The sequence below is a fragment of the Pelecanus crispus genome, chromosome 18 (genome assembly GCF_030463565.1).
Source record: "Pelecanus crispus isolate bPelCri1 chromosome 18, bPelCri1.pri, whole genome shotgun sequence".
Classification (NCBI taxonomy): Eukaryota; Metazoa; Chordata; class Aves; order Pelecaniformes; family Pelecanidae; genus Pelecanus; species Pelecanus crispus.
This window is the reverse complement of record NC_134660.1, coordinates 6176054-6196024: the sequence shown is the minus strand read 5'-3', so window position 1 is coordinate 6196024 and position 19971 is coordinate 6176054.

The window sequence follows — 19971 nt, the reverse complement described above, 5'->3', positions numbered from 1 at the left end:
TGAAGCCTTACAGCATCTCAGATACTTGAGGATATACTGGAAAATAAGCACAAAATCTTTGTCAGAATATTACAATATCCATGTGGGGTTTTTCTTTAAGCCCCAGGTCTGAGAATTAAGCAGTAAATGAAAAATTCAAATGTTGCTTTTTTTAAAAGAAAGTCTATAGTTTGGAGAGATCAAGCTCATGAATTCTAAGAAGTTGAGAGGTTGACAGTACTGCTTTGATTGAATACTCTTTGCTTTAACCGGTAACTCCTTAACCCAAAACGAGCAACAACTTCCTCTGAGAGAGCTGGCTGTAATTCAGCTCATTGTAGCCATTTGTCAAAAACACATCCCAGCTACAACTTTTATTCATTAGCACTTAGATCTACATAGCCAGTACTTTTTTTCTGGGGAAAAATTGTGCTGGATTTTCAGACTAGCTTCTAGAGGGACTTTGTCTTCACTGATGTGAAGAGATCAGGAACCGAGAAGTTAATGGAGACGCCTGTCCCTGGCAGCTAACATGGAGATCGGGGCTGAAGTATTTCAGCAGAAGGAGGAGCCAGAGTTGATGTTCGCTCTGCAGGTTTTGCTTTGTGTATAAAGAGGACTTTGTTCTCAGATAGCCCGTCTTGTCCCATCCCACTGTAATTTCACTAGGTGACACAATGCAGATAAAACTTTAGTAATTATTTTTAGATCCCTGGCAGTTAACATTATACACTCCCAAGCTAAGGAGTGGCAGCCAGAGTCCAAAAGCCACACTGACTTGCTGGGCTTCCGAGCTGCGGTGTGCAGGTCATTCCAAAATAATACGCGGCTTGTTGCAAGCATGACGCCTGGCAAAAAGAACTTGGCTTTACATTTCAGCCAAGCGACCTGGTGGCTTACCTTGCAGTGCAGCGTTGCAGCACTTCTTCGCAGTGCTCCTCGCTTTTGAAAGCGTTGGTTTTATTCCAGTACATCTGCTGGCTTGCTCTTTCCATGGGCCCCAGCAGAGCACACGTGGACACAGGGCAGTCTGAGAACTCGTGCGTTCATTTACAAGAATTAATTTACTTAGCAATTTTTAAAATTCACATGATGTGGACAAAACCTGATTGGCTTACTTGGGTTTCAAAGTTTCCTCCTCTCCAAATTGCAATAGTCTATAAATGACCATTTTTGTGTGCATCCTCAGTGCCTGGGGAGGGTGGGAAGGCGCGCACCATCACGTCTGTACTCCTACATCTCAGACAAGGTTTTGTCAGTGTAATGGGACTGATCTCTGCTGGGCAACGAAGCCGAATGAGGCTGAGTAAATGATGCCCTTTACTAAGGGTCGGGGTGTGCAGGGCTGGTGCGTTACCTGGAGTAGAGCCTCAGGGTACTGAGGATGGCAGAGGTGGGCAGCACAGCCAGCTGAGTCGGGCGTCAGACCCGGGCGGTCTCTAGCAGGCAGGGCGGGTGTGTGCCGCTGTGTGCGGTGCCTTCAGGTGCCGTCACTGGAGGACACCGTCCCCCTTACTGCACACAGCCGTTTATTTCCCTGGCAGGCTGAACACAGACATCACCCCCAGGTCTTGCCCTGGGGGAGAAGAAGGGCTCACTCTGGGTCCCGGGGCTTGGAAGCACTTCTGCTCCCAACAGTACAGATGTAGGCTTTGGAACAAACTCTCAAATGGACAAACAGCGTGGGCCTGACCCCGGACTTCTGCTTCAGGCATTTCAACTGTGCAGTTGCTGTTGAATGCCATAATTTGGAATCTTGTTACGAAACATCCTGAGGTCTGTGTCTGCGAGGCAGTCAGGGTTCCCCCTGCCTCTGCACGGTCTCTTACCATGTCGGGAAGACCTGCTCCGGCTTCCTGCGAGGCTGAAATGTTCAGAGCCATCACACCAACGAACGGTGGGTAGCGTGGACACCCCGCCTGTGACAGGAACAGGTCCAGCGATGTGGTACGAGGGCAGAGAGGAAATCCTGTGAGCGTCGTGACAGGGAGCCTCGAGGAGACTCAGCTGTCGGCAGCTGCTGTTGTGCAGCCTTCCTTCTGGAATGTCCCCTTTCATCCCAGCCCCTGTCCTCCGCTTGAACCTTCAGAAAACCCGAGCAGTCGATAAGCTCTCTCCTCTTACAGGCATTCAGATGGTCTGGATTAAAAACCAGCAGCTGCTGCCTGCTGTGTTGCACTTCCACCTCGTTTCTGCAAAGTGGCTGTCCCCCTGCCCTGCGAGAAGGTCGGCATAGCTCTATGTTCACACCTGCTCCCAGCCCTACCAGGAGCTGCAGCAGTGGCGGGGAGCTGCCACGCTCTCTATCCTTTTAGCAGATTTCTCTACTCGGCTGTGACATCCCGGTTCCCATCCAGGTTCTTGTACCGCTCCGGACTGTCATCCTGCCCAAACGCCCCTGCCACCCGCTCTGGGAGCTCCACTGGCTGCTTTCAGCGCTGCTCTAGCACAAACTGACAAAATGACTATGTGCAATTCTAATGCGAGTTACTGATTTTCTCAGATTGGAAATACGATAAAATGTTGGAAATACTCATGTATTTTCTCCTATTTCCCATATGTGGTGGGAAGGGCTACTGAGAAACAGAAAAGCAGAAAAGTGAAGGCAGTCAACCACAGTCCAGCTACAGACATCTCATCTCCAGTGCTTTGTTCAGTTTTACTCTGGGTATCCTCTCCTGGTGTCCCCAGCCTCCCACCCAGCTCCTCAGGCCAGTGCCACCTCCACTGGCATCCATGCTCTCCCCCACAGCTCTGTTGATCCTGCTTTCAAAGTCTTACTTCCACCCACCCATCCATTCAGCCCTTTATTTCCCAGTGAAAACTCTGCCCGTAAGATAAGATAGCCCTCACAAACCTCAGAGCTTTAAGTCCTGCTTTGTGATGCTTTTCATTTTTAACTTTCCAGGAGAAGGATGATCTTGATGGAGGGAGCCAAGCTTGGTGTGGTCCTCGTCCCTACTGTCACGTGTGAGGAGAGCTGGAGAGAAATACGTACAGGGTTCCTTCTGCACGGCTTGTCCCTGGGGGAGAGCAGGCACAACTGCGGGGTGAACAACCGGGGCCCAGAGCTGGGCATGAAACAAGGTACAGGCACGTCCAAAGGCATCTCATCTACAAGACCGTACAAGAAGAAGACATTCCTCCTCCTGAAATGAAATACCTAAAAAGGAGAAAGATTTCTTTCACCAGGCTTGACAGCTAGGTGGGGGGGTCACTAGCTAAATATTTACAGACAGATCAATTGGGGTTTATTGTAGGCAGGCAAACCGCAGCTAATATTAGGACCTGGCAAAACATGCAAAAAACAACACCCAGAGTATCTTTGCTTTCCTAAGGCAGAAAGTGCCCTTTACAAAATAAACTGAGCGCATACAGGCACCATTTATCTGGGCTGATAAATGCAGGGCCTGTGGCTTTTGCTCTCTGTGAGGATCCTTTAGCTTCTGTGCCAGTAAATGGGACTTGTTCAGTGTGTCCGCAGGGGGAAACAGGCAGCGCCTCTTGCCTCTGCTCTTCGCTCCAGCCTTGGAAATTCTGGTAGCAACAATTGGGCAGAATCCTCGTTAGACAGACAGCAGGATGGAGCAGGGCATAGCACAGAGTGGGTCTTTGCACAGATCCCCCGCTTTCTTCCTTAAAGCAATAGTGCTCCAGCAAAAGCAGCTGGCTCAGGCTTTGCTTATGAAATTAATTATGGTAAATCAAAAGTGTCAGGGACTGGAATTTCTAATCAAATTAAACCAGACTGTAAAAAAACTATAAATGGAAATGGGTTAAAAATTTAATCAGACATTTGGTATTAATCTTACAGAAAAATGCACGCAATGCTTGAAAGTTAATTAGGTATTAATCTGTTGCAAAATAACAAAAGCCCTTAAAGCGTGCTGTGGGACAGAGGTTTTGTCTTCAGGTATGATCCATCCGCTAGATGAAAAGAGAATTCATACCAGCTAAATGGCAAAGGCAGCATCAAGCCATCTCCCCCGTGCTTCCTCCTCCCGGAGGGGATCCCGCAGCCTTCCAGCCGCACGTGGGGCCACAGCAGAGCGCAGCAAGAGCTGTGACACCCCAGCGCCTCGTGCCCCTGCGTTGAGGCCAGCCGCTCGAAATGCTGCAGCGCAGCCTCGCCGCCTCTGCCCAGGTAGCTCTGCTACGCTGCAGCCAGGCAGTTTGTCACGTGGCATGCTCCCAGCTCCGGCAGCAGCCAGAGCCTCTCCCTCCGCATGTGACTATCTCCCATATGTCCCACATACCTCCCTGCAAGCGTTCCAGGTCAGGGTGGACGGGGCTCTGAGCAACCTGATCTGGTTGAAGATGTCCATGCCCATTGCAGAGGGGGTGGGCTGGGTGACTGGGGGGGTGTTGGCCCTGGCTGGACACCAGGTGCCCACCAGAGCTGCTCCGTCACCCCTCAGCTGGGCAGGGGAGAGAAAATGCCACAAAAGGCTCGTGGGTTGAGATAGGGACGGGGAAAGATCACTCATCAATCACTGTCATGGGCAAAAAGACTCGACTTGGGGAAATCAGTTTAATTGATTGCCAGTCAGATCAGAGTAGGAGAATGAGAAATAAAAACTAAATCCTAACACACCTTCCCCCACCCCTCCCTTCTTCCCGGGCTCAACTTCACTCCCAATTTCTCTCCTCCTCCCCTGCAGCGGCGCAGGGGGACGGGGAATGGGGGTTGGGGTCAGTTCATCACACGCTGTCTCTGCCGCTCCTTCCTCCTCAGGGGAGGACTCCTCACACTCCTCCCCTGCTCCAGCGCGGGTCCCTCCCGCGGCAGACAGCCCTCCACGAACTGCTCCGGCGTGGGTCCCCCGCGGGGTCCCCAGCCCTGCCAGCAACCCTGCTCCAGCCTGGGCTCCTCTCCCCACGGGGCCACAGCTCCTGCCAGGAGCCTGCTCCAGCGCGGGCTTCCCCCGGGCTCACAGCCTCCTCCGGGCACATCCCCTGCTCCGGCGCGGGGCCCTCCCCGCGTGCAGGGGGATCCCTGCTCCCCGGGGGCCTCCATGGGTGCAGGGCACAGCTGCCTCGCCATGGGCTGCACCGGGGGTGCGGGGGAATCTCTGCTCCGCGCCTGGAGCCCCTCCTGCCCTGCTCCTGCACTGACCTGGGGGCTGCAGAGCCGCTCCTCTCACATGTTCTCACTCCTCTCCTGGCTGCAGTCGCGCAGGGTTTTTCCCCCTTCTTAACTCCGTTATCCCAGAGGCGCTGCCACCGTCGCTGATGGGCTCGGCCCTGGCCAGCGGTGGGTCCGTCTTGGAGCCGCTGGCGTTGGCTCTGTCGGACATGGGGGAAGCTTCTGGCAGCTTCTCACAGAAGCCACCCCTGTAGCCCCCCGCTCCCAAAACCTTGCCACACAAACCCCATACAATGGCCTTTAAAGGTCTCTTCCAACCCAAACTGTTCCATGATGTTCCATGACTGTTGGCTGGTGAAGGGTCTGGAGAACAAGTCTTATGAGGAGCGGCTGAGGGAACTGGGGTTGTTTAGCCTGGAGAAGAGGAGGCTGAGGGGAGACCTGGTCGCTCTCTACAACTACCTGAAAGGAGGTAGTAGTGAGGTGGGTGTTGGTCTCTTCTCCCAAGTAGCTAGCAATAGGATGAGAGGAAATGGGCTCAAGCTGCGCCAGGGGAGGTTTAGGCTGGAAATTAGGAAAAATTTCTTTACGGAAAGGGTGGTCAAGCATTGGAACAGGCTGCCCAGAGAGGTGGTGGAGTCCCCATCCCTGGAAGTGTTCAGAAAACGGGTAGATGTGGCACTTTGGGATATGGTTTAGTCTAGTCTACCCTTGATTGGTTTAGGTGGGCTTGGTAGTGTAGGTTAATGGTTGGACTGGATGATCTTAAAGGTCTTTTCCAACCTAGACGATTCTATGATTCTGTGATTCTATGATTCTATGATGTAGCCCGGGTACGTTTCAGCAGGATCCATACCTGCGAGGTGGGTGCAATGTCTCAGCTTTTGCAAACCTTTTAAGTTCCTCCCCTCGCTCTTTGGAGCCCTGCTCAGCATGTGCCTAACCGTTCTTTCATTGATGTTAATAGTGCAGGTTGGAGTTGGTGGAGAGATCAAAATGTGCTTGCTGCAAGATCGCACCAGAGAGGTGGTTCTATGACCTGTCGTTTTTTCCTGAGGAAGCTTGGGGCTGGTCATGCCTGCGGAGAACAGCCTGAAGGGTTAAAGCTACAGCATTCCAGCCCACACCAAACACCCGACCTCTAGACTTTAGCCAAAGTAGCAGCTGTTGGTTTCCCACAGCGCACATCCAGGGGTGAAGTCGCGCATTGCTGTCTGTCGCTGGGTTTTGCAAAGCCGAGGTGGTTGTGTTCATGGGGCGTGCTGTTCACTCGAGGAATCCAGTAGCAAGAGCAACAAAACAGTAACGGGTTTGAAAAACACAACAAGAAACCCTGTGGTGAGTCTGCTGGATCTCCAGACAAACAAATCCACACTCTTCAGAGGACACAGATTAGCTCTAGGGCTAAAGCAACTCATTCCCACACTGTTTCTGTTGTCCTAAACCCATGTCCTTCTGATTAGACTAACCTCTCCTCCCCAGGGGGTTCTTTTGTCATAACAGTGGTTCCCCATAGGGCCTTCTGTCATCTGGAGGCTGGCTGAATTTGTTGGTCACCTAATAAATTGAGGAATGAGTCAGCTGAGACTGTTGCAAACCAGAAGCCTTCGAGTAGTCCTAGATATTTGTTATTGCCACACAGTTTTCTTTGGGAGTCCTTTTCCCAAGACCAATATTTGGAGAGGGTGAAGCCCTCACAGCAAACATTGCTGGTCTGTAGCGCGGAGAAGTGAAGTAGTACTGCTAGATGAAATTCCCTCAATCCCAGTGAAAGTGCCCAGGATTTATCTGTGCAATTCTCCAGGCAAAGTTTGGGAGCAGCATTTGTATTTGATTCATTCCTGTTATAAGCTGGACTTACAAAGATGCAAGCTGAGCTTTAGGGAACCTCTCTGGAGGTCACCATAACTTCAAATTTTCCATCCAGTCCTTCGCAGTGTTTGATGCAACATATCTACTGGGTGCAAAATCCTACCGTGCAGGCAAGGAGGGGAACAGAAACTCCTGCTGGGGTCTGCCTGATAGAGCCGGTCCTTTTCTGCCAGATGTATACTTTTCTGTTGATCAAATCGGAAGGAAGTTTTGGAGGAAAAGGAAATGGAGTCAACAAGGGCTTTCCGGCCGTGCATGTGGCCCGGGCTCCCTCCTCGTCTCTAGCTGAGTTCCTGTCCCTGCGCTATTTGGGTATAGAAAGGCAGGTTCTTCTTGCAGGTGGACTCAGGAGCGTGAAAGAGGCCAGGGTATGTTTGGCAATGGACTTCTGTTACTGTCACATGCTTGAGCCTGACCCTTGAATATAATCAGAAGGGACCTATCCAGACGTGGCCACAGGGTTATTGGAATGAGGGTGCAGGTCTCGTGCTGCCACTGCAAAAAAAAACAAATTGGGAAGGGTTCAAAAAGACTTACAAGAATGCTTAGAGGTGGGACAAACCCACCCAGCAGACTAAAGCAATGCTATGTGGAGTTTGTTTAACTACGGTTAAGGAGTGACTCAGTCACAGTTTCCAATGTAGATTCTGATGTTAGAGGATATTGATTTTAACAAATAAAAGAATAACAAGTGCCAACAGCCAGGAGGAGAAAGGAGGCAAATTTAGGCCAGCATGAAGAACAGGAAAGGCTCGTTGGATCCACTTTAAGAGATCTCCATCAGTGAAGTCCCGAAATCAAATCGAGCGTCTGACTAAGCTGCAGGCTTGACCATCTCCTCCTGCATTAAAATAAATGGGTCTTGCCAAACATGGAATTGCAGCAAAAGATAAACTAATTGTTATATCCTATCCCTGCCTCGTGTCATGTTACACTGTAAATGATTTGACTCAGAGACAAACTCTTTGTTTTGGCTCATATAACACCAAGAGCCCCATTCATCGACAGGATCCCAAGATGCTCTTGCAACAGACATCACGGGGAAAAGCTGTTGCATTGCCAAGTTTAGATGGGAGCCTAATTCTGCGCTCCGTATACGCAGGCTTAGACATGTCTTAACCGATCAAAGAATTATTATAGATAAGAGCAACAGCTCTCGTATTAGATAGAAAGCCACTTCCACCCTGTGAAGATGAAGAAATACGTTCTTCGTTTTTAACATAAATGCACAACTTTAAAAAGTCGCTTCCAAAAAAAAGAAACCAATGTATGTCTTAAGGAAAGCAGGCCCAAGGAGAATATAACGCACCTTCCATCCCCTCCTGCCCACAGGACGCTCGCTCTCCCCCCGCCACATGCGTCCTCAGACTCCTGGATAGAGGAGCCTGCGCTGCCAGCCAGGACGGGGCTGCATCACCTGGAGCCGCGCATATCCTCCCCCATTCCTTGAGCGGAAGGCAGCGTTTCTCTGCCTGTTTCACCAAAGGGCTGCATAGGCTATTTTACAAAATCCAAAGATCACTTTGGCCAGTGATGCCATTTTTAGGACTGGTCCCTCTGCTCCTGGGCTGAGGGAACGGCGTCTCTGTTATCTGCTCTGTATTTGTCCGGTTAAGAGTGCAGGGTCCGCCATGCGCGTGCAAACGAGTGGCAGCCAGCGGGATGTATTCTCTTGCCCACTGCAAACGCAGCATCGCTCACCTGGATTCGTTCAGTCCGCGAGCTGGTCTGGGAGCCTGACACTCGAATCGCATGGGCTGCATCTGTCCCGGCCTGCCCGCGCACGGCATAAGGACTTGTTCCAAGGTTGCCTCAAGTTTTTCTCGGAGAACTGTAGAGGATTTACCTTTCAGGGAAAGCGTAAGGAAGCTTTGGGCAGGATGGTGTGGGAAAGTCAGACGAGCTTCTGAGCTGTGCTCGCTCCAGCTCTCAACCGTAGGTCTGCCGGAGCGGGCAGGGTTAATTCAGCAACTCCAGGGTTCATTTTGTGGCCTGGATGTTGAGTTTCTGGACACTGCAATGGCTCCAGGCTGGGGCAGAGGGGGGCTGAGCGATGGCAGATGGCCGGCCAGGCCATCCTTCCCCGTGCTGCCACTTCACATCTCGAGCAGGTGAGGACAGGCCCGTGCAATGCCCCTGGCGAGCTGCGGGCAGGACGGATGGGAGGTTGCGCCCCAGTTCATGTTCTCGGCCGTTAATAATAAAATATTCCTTTAACGAGGCGGATCGAAGATCCATCTGGCAAAGCACCTTGCCACCAGCTGGCGTCAGCGCGAGGACTCTCCAGCAGTGCCGTCTGGAGCTGAAGGATGGGTTTGCTACAGCTGCTCCACATGTAACCTCTGGTACTGCCATGCCGGGCGGGAAACCCTAAGTAGCTAACAGGGCGCACGGGAAGGAGCCCAAGGATGGGGCCTTTCCCAGCAAACCCTCCTGGTTTCCAGCGATCTGCGGCTTCGGGACGTTCTGCACTGGATGCTGTCTCTGGCCTGGCGTTTCTCAGCCCCTGCGGTAGCTCCCGCTTTTGGAGACAAGCACGTGGGAGGGGACTGAAAGGTCTCTGTGACCCACACCGAGGCATTCTCCAGTGCCACTGCATGCACCGGCCACTCTCGGCCGTTTCCTCTCTGCCGGAATTATTAATGCTGAAAATCAGCACTTGCAGGTTTTCACCGGTGCAGCAGGGTCATCTGGCTGAGCCGGCAGCGCCGGGAGGGGAGGCCAGGCTGCTCACGGTCACGCCGCCTGCCCCTTCCCAGCGTCAGTGTGTGCCTGCAAAACAAACCAACCTGAACAGCGCTCAGGTCTCTCCGAAAACAATTACATCATGTTGAAGCCATCGAGCATGTGATTTCCCAGCCCTAAAACTGAAAGGAGCCTCTCTCCAGGAGAGGGAGAGAAGGTGTGCGAGAGCCAGCTGGGATCCAGGAGGAAAGAAAGGCTTTATCCGCTCTCCGAGGAGGTTGTGTTCAAGCAGGCCCCCTGCCACAGGAGATGGGACCTCTGAAGCACCGTGCAGGAAGGCAGGCTGCAGCCTTGGGAGAAAGGAAACACTTAGAACTTCTGATCTGTCTCTAGATTTTGAGCCCGTTTCCTGGGAAATTGGCTTATTACTCTCAAAGCCAGGAAAGAGTTGATGCATGTTTCCAAAGAGGGAGTTTGAATCAGAGCAGAGTGGATGCACCTGCCTGGTTTAGTGTGTTAAGGCCAGGGGGTGCAAGGGCATCTCAGCCTGCTTAACCCCATGCACCATCTAGCACACAGCACCGGGCTCATACGGCAGCACGAGCCGTGCAGTGCCGCAGGACGCGGCTTTCTCCCATGCCCCTGCTCTCACCAGCAGTGCCGTTCCTTGTCCCATTTTCCTGCAGCCTCGTGATTAAGGGGAGGGAAGTGCAGGGGGTGGGGAGCAGCTCTGCTCAGGCTCGAGCGCCTGGCCTGACTCAGGTCCCACGTGGACATCTCACAAGGATCCCCTTTGATCTGTGCACAGCGAGGGGGCTGCAGAAACAGGGACGGAGGCCACAAACACTGCAGAATAACTAATCCAAGTGAGGAAACCTACTGGGAACTGCTGTCTGAGACAAATCCCAGTCTCAGGAGACTCAGGTGTGCTTCCCCAGCCGGGACAGGCAAGTTTGCAACTCGCAGAGCCTGGCCGGGAGCAAGGTTTCCTGAAACCTTCAAGCTTCTCTTTCCTGAAAGCTCAGTGCTGCCGATTAGCAGATGTCTTTGTTGAAACCCTGGGTACCTGCCAAGGATTACTGTAAACACTTGGCAAGGTGCAGCCTCTTGGCACCGACGCTTGGTGTTGGAGAGGGGAGCCGCAGTTCACCGCGCCGAGTGGCAGTTTTGATGTTCACACTCACAAATAAGTTGTTAACTGAAAACACCCCGGGCAGGGGGAATGCATCTGCAGCGCCAGCTCTCATCCCTGAAACATCAGCTGGATTTTGTTTCTCCCACCTTTCTGACCAAGGAGGGGGAAAGGGGTTACTTGTGCATTTACTGGGAACGGAGATGGCTGTTCCCAGACCTGTGGAGTCCCACGTGGTTGGACACAGTCCCACACGACGGCCAGCGTAAAGGCAGCATCTGCATGGTGCCACGTGTCAAAAACAAGGAAAGAGCACGATAGAAATTGATATATGATCTAGGGTCTAATCCAGGCCCGAGTGGCTGTGGCCAAGGGTTACTGCCGTGGTATTGGGCACAGCTCACGCCACATAGCATCAGGCGAATGCTACGGGAGGGGACTTAAGGGATGCTTCTGCTGTCACTCGGTGAGGATTTTGCATGCTTGCAGCACAGCGGGACTAAGTGAGAGCACAAGAGGACTCCCCCACTTCGGGATGGATAAAGACCCGTGCAAGGCGTCTGTCCACATCGCTGGAGGACGCTGCACTTCCAGGCGCAACAGCTGCAGGAGCATCACGAGCAGCGGTGACTCCCAAACACCCGAGGCCACCCTTAAGCCCCAGCGTTTAAACCCGGAAGGATTGACTCTGAAGAAGACATCTGGATGATGCAGGACAGCCCTGAATTAACTCATGGTTGAAGAAAAACATTTTATAGAAAAGGTATACAACCCAATTTCAGACTGTCAGTGACTGAGCCTGCCAATACCTTAATGAGTGGCTCCAACAATTAATTACTACCCCTGTTAAAAATGTCTGCTGTGTTTCCAGTCTCACTATGCCTCAGTCGGCCAACAGCGCTGGCTTGCGTTTTTCGTTTCTCTGCCAGACAGAAGAACCCTCCAGTGTCAAACTTCTGTTCTCCCATGGGAACTGCCAGAGATCAAGTCTTTCCTGAGCCGCAGGTAGCACCATGGGTGTGGGATCCCAGTGCCGCTCCAGATTCCCCAGCCTGCTGATGTGAGCTCCCAGGCAGCCTGTGGTCCCTCATCCTACCTTCTAGATCCCAACTTCCCCATCCTACATCATAGTTTAACAGCAACCCCCCATCCTATACGTAGGAACTGCATGCAGTTCTGCGCCCCACAGTTTAAGAAGGACGTGAAGGTCCTCGAATGCGTCCGCAGGAGGGCAACAGAGCTGGTGACAGGGCTGGTGGGCACGTCCTGTGAGGAGCGGCTGAGGACTCCGGGTTTGCCTAGTCTGGAGAAAAGGCAGCTGAGGGGCGAGCTGATGGCTCTCTGCAGCTTCCTGAGGAGGGGATGTGGAGAGGGAGGTGCTGAGCTCTTCTCCCTGGGATCCAGGGACGGGACGTGTGGGAACGGTTCAAAGCTGTGCCAGGGGAGGTTCAGACTGGACATGAGGAAGCATTTCTTTACCGAGAGGGCAGTCAAACACTGGAAGAGGCTTCCTAGAGAGGTGGTTGATGCCCCAAGCCTGTCAGTGTTTAAGAGGCGTTTGGACAGTGCCCTTAATAACAGTGCCCTTAACTTTTGGTCAGCCCTGAACTGGTCAGGCAGTTGGACTAGATGATCTCTGTAGATCCCTTCCAACTGAAATGCTCTGTTCTGTTCTGTTCTATTCCATTTTGTTCTGTATGGCCTTCATTTGTTCTTCTGAGCTATGTAAACGTATATGTGACCCTCTTAAACACTTTCTTTGCTCACATCCAGCTCCCTAAGTGATGGAGGTGGCACCAGCCTCATTTACAGCCTCCAGCCTCCGGCTGCTGTGTAGCCTGGATCCAAACAGGGTCCCTGGCATCCCCATCCCCAGACGCCCTTATCCCGGGCCTGTCCCAGGCTGCAGCCCCCTCGCCGGGGCGGGCTGGCTGCGCGGGGCTGGGGGTGCTGCTGCCAGGAGCAGAGCCTGGTTCCCCGACTGAGAGGCTCCATCTTGTGCTTGTCCTCGCCCCACGGCTCTGTGCTGGTGTCGGGGTGGGGTGGCCAAGCCGAGCACCTGGGTCAGGCCAGGCCATGTTCAGCAGCTCAGCTCCTGGGTGTTATCCCCTTGAAAGTTCCGAGCTCAGCTATCCGTGATTTATACCCCTGCAGGCATCATAGAATCACAGAATCATAGAATCGTTTAGGTTGGAAAAGACCTTTAAGATCATCCAGTCCAACCATTAACCTACACTGCCAAGTCTACTCTACAAGGGTAGACTAGACTAAACCATGTCCCAAAGTGCCACCTCTGCCCGTTTTTTGAACACTTCCAGGGACAGTGACTCCACCACCTCTCTGGGCAGCCTGTTCCAATGCTTGACCACCCTTTCCGTAAAGAAATTTTTCCTAATTTCCAACCTAATCATGGGGTGGCAGAAAGAGCTGTGCTGAGGAGGAAGCTGCGTAAGCTTCTCCTGACTCTTCTAGCGGGGATGAAGGCTACCAGCCGTGCGACGTGCTGCCCTGGACCCCCTGGCTATGGGAGAGTGCCAGGAGGAGAGACCAGAGCGCTGGGGAGCAGTGGGGGGTCTGGGCCTTTTCTGGTCGCGGCTGCGGGGTGCTTGGACTGGTACCGGGAGAAAGGAGACAGGAGGGAGAAAGAAGCGTGGGGAAAACTCTTACTGAGCATTTTATATTGGGAGCTAATGACTTCCTAAGCACTTTGGGTGGTCTTGTTCTGATCAGAGCGTGGTTGTAGAACCAGAACAGGTCCCCGAGTCGAAGGCAGTCAACAGGAATGGGGACACCGGGAAGCAGATGTCTGTAGCGGGACCAAGGGCAGTGCAGCATCAGCTGCCTGTCTTGCCTGTCCTGCCGGCACAGCTCGACAGTTCCCAACCCTGTAACCCCAAACTGAAGTGGGAGTTGTGGTGGGGAGTCTGTAGGAGTCGCTGGCTGGGCGATGGTCAGAGTCATTCACTGACCGGATGGTTCTGGCTTTTTTTGGAGCACAGCAACCCTGTACCCTCTTCTTGACTCCTACTACCTTAAACAGTTTCCTCCTGCTCTTCCCTAGAGCTTGCGGCAGAGAAAATCTCTTCATTAATGGTCTAGATGGTGGGGCACAGTGTTTAGCGACGACACAAACCTGGGCGAGTGGTGATGGACCAGAGGGTCGTGCTGCCACCCAGAGGGACCTGCAGAAATGGGCTGACAGGACTTCCACGCAGTTCCACCTCTCTGTGCTCTTGCTTGCCCTCTGGCCTTCGGGTTCCTCTAGGTGAAATTCGCCATCCTTGCATCCTTTCTGTACCAAATTTGATGTCCTTGCTTTGCCTAATGACAGCGAGCTCTGGCCCTGGAGACATCAAGGCGATGGGTCCGGGGGCGCTGAGCCCAGCTCCCTTTCAAAGGGGCTCGCTGACACTTGGGCCAACAGCATGCCCTCAGTCATTTCACTTTAAACCCACAAAACCCTTCTCTGTCCCAGCCCATCACAGATTTGCTGATCACAAATTCTAGTAGCCAGAAGTAAAGTCAGACAAGTCCAGAGCTCCAGGGTCCAGGGGAAACGCTTTCATTCTGACCCAGCTGGAAAGCCCTGAGTGCACATCCAGGACCTGTCTCTGGCTCTTGTATTTCTTTTGAATCTCTGCTAAGCTACGCCCAGCTCTAGTCCTTGATTTTGGGATTGGGGTTTTTTTTTTTGGTACTTCCACACAGCCATTCATAGCTTTCCCAGGAACTGGAGCACAGAGGAACTGAAGGTCATTGCTAGCAGACTCTGCTGCGCTTGGCCATGCTCGACTCGTGTCTGGGGCTGTTCTCCCACAGCCAGGAGAGCTCCAGGCTGGTGGCTGCTGTGCTTGCAGTAGTTGGGAGGAAGCTTGTTAACAGTTGCAACACATTTTTTAATGGCTGCTTGGGAAAGTTCGTGCCCTCAGGAGTCCTTTTGCTAGAATAGCAAGACGTTTGATGACAAATGGATGATTGTCATATTGAGGTATGCTGATACCATGCAGCTGAAGTCACCGTGCCAGTTTTTTTTAAGATACAGGGATTTGAAAGATTTTCAGATAAAGGGAAATACCTATGCAGATTTTGGACATTCTTTTGGCATTGGGAGCCCAGGTGTCTATGAGGGATCTTCCTAGGCATTTCGCTGCATCTTAGATCTCTGGAAACCTGCCCCTTAAATTAGAATTCCCACTTGGAACTGTGTCCCATTGCAGCTGGGTTAACTTAGAGTGGAGTAGAGTAGGGTAGGATAGCATAGCTTCCAGGAGGAAAGTAATATAGGGAGATGTAATTAGCCTTCAAGGCCTTTTTTGATGGGTAAATTCGGAGCTGCTTTTTCTTAGGCTTTGAGCCCCAAGCCAGGGAAGCACGGCGTGGGCCAGGCACCTCCTCCCTTTGCAAAGAGGAGGGCAGGGAAAGCGGCTGCTGCTGCAGGTGAAGGTGCTGTTTTATCGCTTGAGACATCTGCAGGAAGCGGGAGAGCTGATGGATAGAGGAGACCCAATGTATCACCTATTTCAATGAAAGCAACCAAATTCAGGATCTTTTAGGTCACGTCAGTAGGGAGGAGAAATTCCGATGGAGCTGGGTATTTATTTGGTGCAACCCTTTTGGTTTCTGAAGACCGGACAAAGGCAATTGGTCCTTCCAAAACTCCCGCTTTGCTGCCTTTGCTTGCCGTACTCCTGGCTTCTCTCCTAGCCCCACGCTCTTGCAACGCTCACGTGATGGCAGGTGAGTTTGCAATCCCTCAGCAGATCCCACAGCGAATCCACTAAACAAACCGCAGCTCATGCCGTGTAACCCGGCAGGGTTTCCTCACCTCCAAGGACGGGGGACTCGCTCCTTCCTTACTACGACTGTGCTGAAAAACCTTCCCTTTTGTGCTAGTGGCAGAAGTCTAGAAAATATGATCTATGAGGGAAGAATGAAAGAATTGGGTTGTTTGGTCCAGAGGAGCAAAACCTGGGGGAAGATGAGACAGCTGTGGACTAGCTGGCCTCCAGACTCCCTTTCAGCAGCTGCGTTTCCTGCACTGCTGTCATCGCAGTCCTCCAATAAATAAAAGGCTGCCACGAAGAGGAAGGGAATAAACTCTTCTCTGTGTCTGCCTGGAGAGGATGAGAAATCATGGGATGAAGCTGCGGTAAGACAGCTTTGGTTAGACATTTGGGGACTGACTAAATGTAAATAGAGCAACGCGCCAGAGCAGATTGCCTGATGTCAAGTCTCCATTAGTGGAAGTTTCAGGGGAGGAAAAAAGAAAAAAAACACAGATTAGACAAACATCCATCAGGAAGGGTTTAACTTGCACTTATCGTGCGTTGGAACAGGGAGATTAGACAATTCGTCAAGGCAGCCCTCCAGCTGTTTTCTCTGCTTCTCTATTTCTGTTGTCAACAGCCTCGCAGCTTCAGGCAGTCACTTAACTGCAGTCAGCCTTGGACCAGATCCTCCTCTCCAAGAGCGGATTCTTGGACGAGGTGCTCGCTCCCATCAACGTGACCATCCAGCTGCCTCGCTGCAGGGGACGCGGTGCCGGGGGGAAGGTGGGGAATTGCCCGGGGAACATCGCGGAGGGACCATGGAGGTGGCTGAGCTTTGCCAAAGATCTCCAGACTCCAAAAAGCTGCTTTTTCTTTTTTTTTTTTTTTTTAATGGTTTTAATGAAAACCATTTGGCTGTCATACAATGGGTAACAGGGTAACTAACCCCCCCAACACCGTGCCGTGAAGCCAGAGCACGGGAGCTCGGGGTTCCATCGCTTTTGTGCTGGTAAGGGCTAGTTCAGGCTCAGCGCCGCGTCTCCAGGCAGGGAGGGATGACATTTTTCTCCAGGCTGCTGCAAAATCTGCTGCAGTCATAACTGGTGAACATCTCCTCCAAGATGTTTCCCTTCTGTTCGGATGAGTCTGGTGGTTTTGGCTGGATTCCCACCTCTCGTCAGCTTGGGGAATCACAAGCACATGTGTAGATACGAAGTGGCTCGTAGCGAAGCTTTTGCCATAGGGCGAGTTCCTTCCTCTCCACGAAGGAGAAAATAAAAATGTTGGATTCTGCTGAGGGATAAGGCAGTCCCATAACTCATCATGCTGCCTCCAGGTCCTCCGGCTCCTCCACCTTTTCCTCCCAGTAAGAAAAACATCCTCAAGAGTATTCTCAGGAACAGGTTTGGGAAAGATTTCTCCTTATTAGAAGCAAAGGTGCTATGGACTCTACTTTATATGCTTTCTTTTACAGGACGTCTTGCTCTGTCGCACTCTATCCTGAAAAGGGATGTTAATAATGTTCTCCCAGTATAAATCGCTACGTATTTGTGCAACAGTCACATTAGAGACTTGGGAAGTCTCATTTCTGTCTTCATAATATTTCCTGGAAAACTCCATAAAAGAAAACACAGTATCCACTTTATACAGCCTGGGGACTCAATATTTAGTTTTGTTTACAGTTTAACATCCTTCTCCTTGGCTAGAGACCATGACATTATTGTGTATGTGATAGACTGGAAATTTTGATGTGATGTGTAATTTTCTTTTCTACTTCCCTTTTTGAAAAAATAGAGAAGAGGGAACAGCATATGTTACACACAAATGGTTAATGCTGGGGAGGCCCTTGGTAGCCATTTGCCACCAGTGAAATTGTAGAAAGGAGGAAGGTGACCTGACTAATGAAACAGAAGAAGAAATACCGGAGGAAACTAAGAAAGAAGAAATAAATGGAGTATCAACGTTATTTATCAAAAGCAAAACTCATGCTTTTAAAGGGAGACCAGGCAGATAATTAGTTAATGCATCTGAGAACATCTTTCAGAGAAACTTCTATATTTAAGTAATCTGTTTTGTCCTCAATTCTATCCTTGCATCTCAGGGAGAAGCCAGGTTTCAGGGAATTCTGTGCCTAGTCTCCGGTGTGCTCCGGAGCTGTGATTTTGATGTGTCCAGACCCACCTGGGTGGACGTTAAGGAGGACGTCCCGGCTGACCTGAGATAGACGCTGGCCCACAGCTGCCGTCGTGTGTGCTAGAAGCGCGCGTCCCCGCGCCGGGCAGAGCTGCATGGCCCGAGCTCACCCCGCTGGCACCCAACCGGCCGGGTTCAGGTGGATTCCGGCAACTGGGGGCAGGCAGGGATGCTGGAGCCCCCCCGACCCCTCATCCGGGCGCTGCAGCAATGGGGCGCGTGGGTGCCCTGGCTCCCGTCTCTTTTGCACGGGCGGAGCGGCATCAAGCCACCTCTCTTTTGCTGACCCCAGCAACCCACCGGCCACGGCACGGCTCTTCGCCGGTGCCCGGAGCAGGCACACGATCAACACGCACCTTCCACACCAACTCGCTCCAGGTCCCGGAGCTCCCCCATCCCATCGGGGTAGGGGGAGTGAGCGAGCGGCTGCGTGGTGCTTAGTTGCTGGCTGGGGCTAAACCACGACACCAAAGAAACTGCAGCCCCAATCCTGCCCCACTTTGTTTCTGCGATTCGCTTAAATGCAATCAAATATCTAAAGGCAAAGCATCAGGTGGCTTTGATTCCCTGGCAGTTTTCCTGCTCAGGCACAGGGATGTGCTCCAAAGCCGATTTTCAGTTTATCGCCTTGCGGCACCCCGGCGAGGGGAAGCGTGCTCGTCCCTCCTTATGCGTGGGACAAGAGGAAGCAACTTTTAATGGCTTTTCCCCGTCCTTTCACACTGTGCTACGCTGGAGTGCGAAGCAGCCCCGCTGCTTGTTTTTCAAAAGCTGTTTGCTGCTGAATTCAGGTTCGTCTACTTAAAAGTCTCCAGCCAGAGCTGTAAAGCCCACAGCTGTGTTTTGCAGATGAGAGATTTGGGTTGGTTTCAGATCTTGTTTTTGGAAAGGCCACCGCGATCCTGAGCAAAGGCAACACAAATGGCACGAGTCCATCCTTTAGAGTAGCGAACCGTGAGAGCCGCGGTCCTCCTTCAGAGCTCTTGAAGGACAGAAGCCTTTCTCTGTTAATTTGGGATCTACAGACTGAAAAAATCACCTCTTAATGTTTAACCTTTCCATTTCTTCAGTCTCTCTAGGTTTCTATAACCAGCATAGTTTTTTTTAAAAAAAAAAAAAAGAAGACACTATCAAAAAAAAAACATCCTGAAAAGCCCTTTCAGGCTCAGTTACTATAAAAAAAACCATCCTGAAAAGCCCTTTCAGGCCCAGTTACTTGGGGGTTCATCCTCCTGCTTCTACCAAAGCTGCTTTTTGGGATGACAGAGAGGATTTTTAAAGGGTATCCATATGGTGCATGCAGCCTCAACAGGGCACTTCCCCTCTAGGAATAAATCATTGCTTTCAATTTTTGAATCAAGGCTTTATATCCGGATATTTCCCCATTAATAGGTTGGAGGGAGGAAGTCAAAATTCAGAACAGAGAGCACAATTGCAGAAGAAATAACAAATACGCACGTTTATGTGTAGCTGCTGGGGGGTGAACGCGTGCCAGGGGCTGCCCATACATGAAAAACCACTGCTGCTGCGGGATCAGTGGAGCACGTTTCCCTCTCCCCCCAAACTGGACCCTCTAGAAGATTTTTTGGGAAGTCACCCTGTGCTTCAGGTCCCTATTTCTAACCCAAGAACTCTCAATTCCAAAAGCAGGATGGACTATGAGGAGAAAAAAAAATGGAATATAAGGAGAAAAATAAATGGAAAATAAGGAGAAAATAAAGAGACTGAAGCATGGATCCTAGAGAGCTGAGGATCCACTAAGTCAGTGGTGGGGCTGAGTAAGATCAAGCGCTAGATGTGGGGCCATGCTGCAGCCACCATCCTGGTGCAGAGCTCCTCGTGCTGCTCTGGCTCTCCCCAGGATGAAGCTGCCTTGATAGCAGCACCTTGTAGCTGTGTCCGCATCGGGGGACAACACAGCTGCATCGGTGGGAACGACCTCGCTGGAGATGGGTCCAAGTTTCTATAGACTGGGGCCAAAAAGAAATGAGATGAGCAGGACGCCCAAGCACTAAACAGCAAAGGTGATGGAAACTAGGAGCCTGGGTGATGAATCGTTAGCTCTAGCTGCTCAAGACTCCAGTAATTTTATTATATCTGCTCCCAGATCATGCTGGAGCACAGCTCCACGCAGGGGAGTCTTTGCTTGAGAGGAGATTTGAAAGGACATTTGCTCCAAGGACAAAGCAATTTGAGCAGGGATTTGCACGGGGATTTGAGCGCTGCTGCGGCAAACGCTGACCTTAATGCAACAG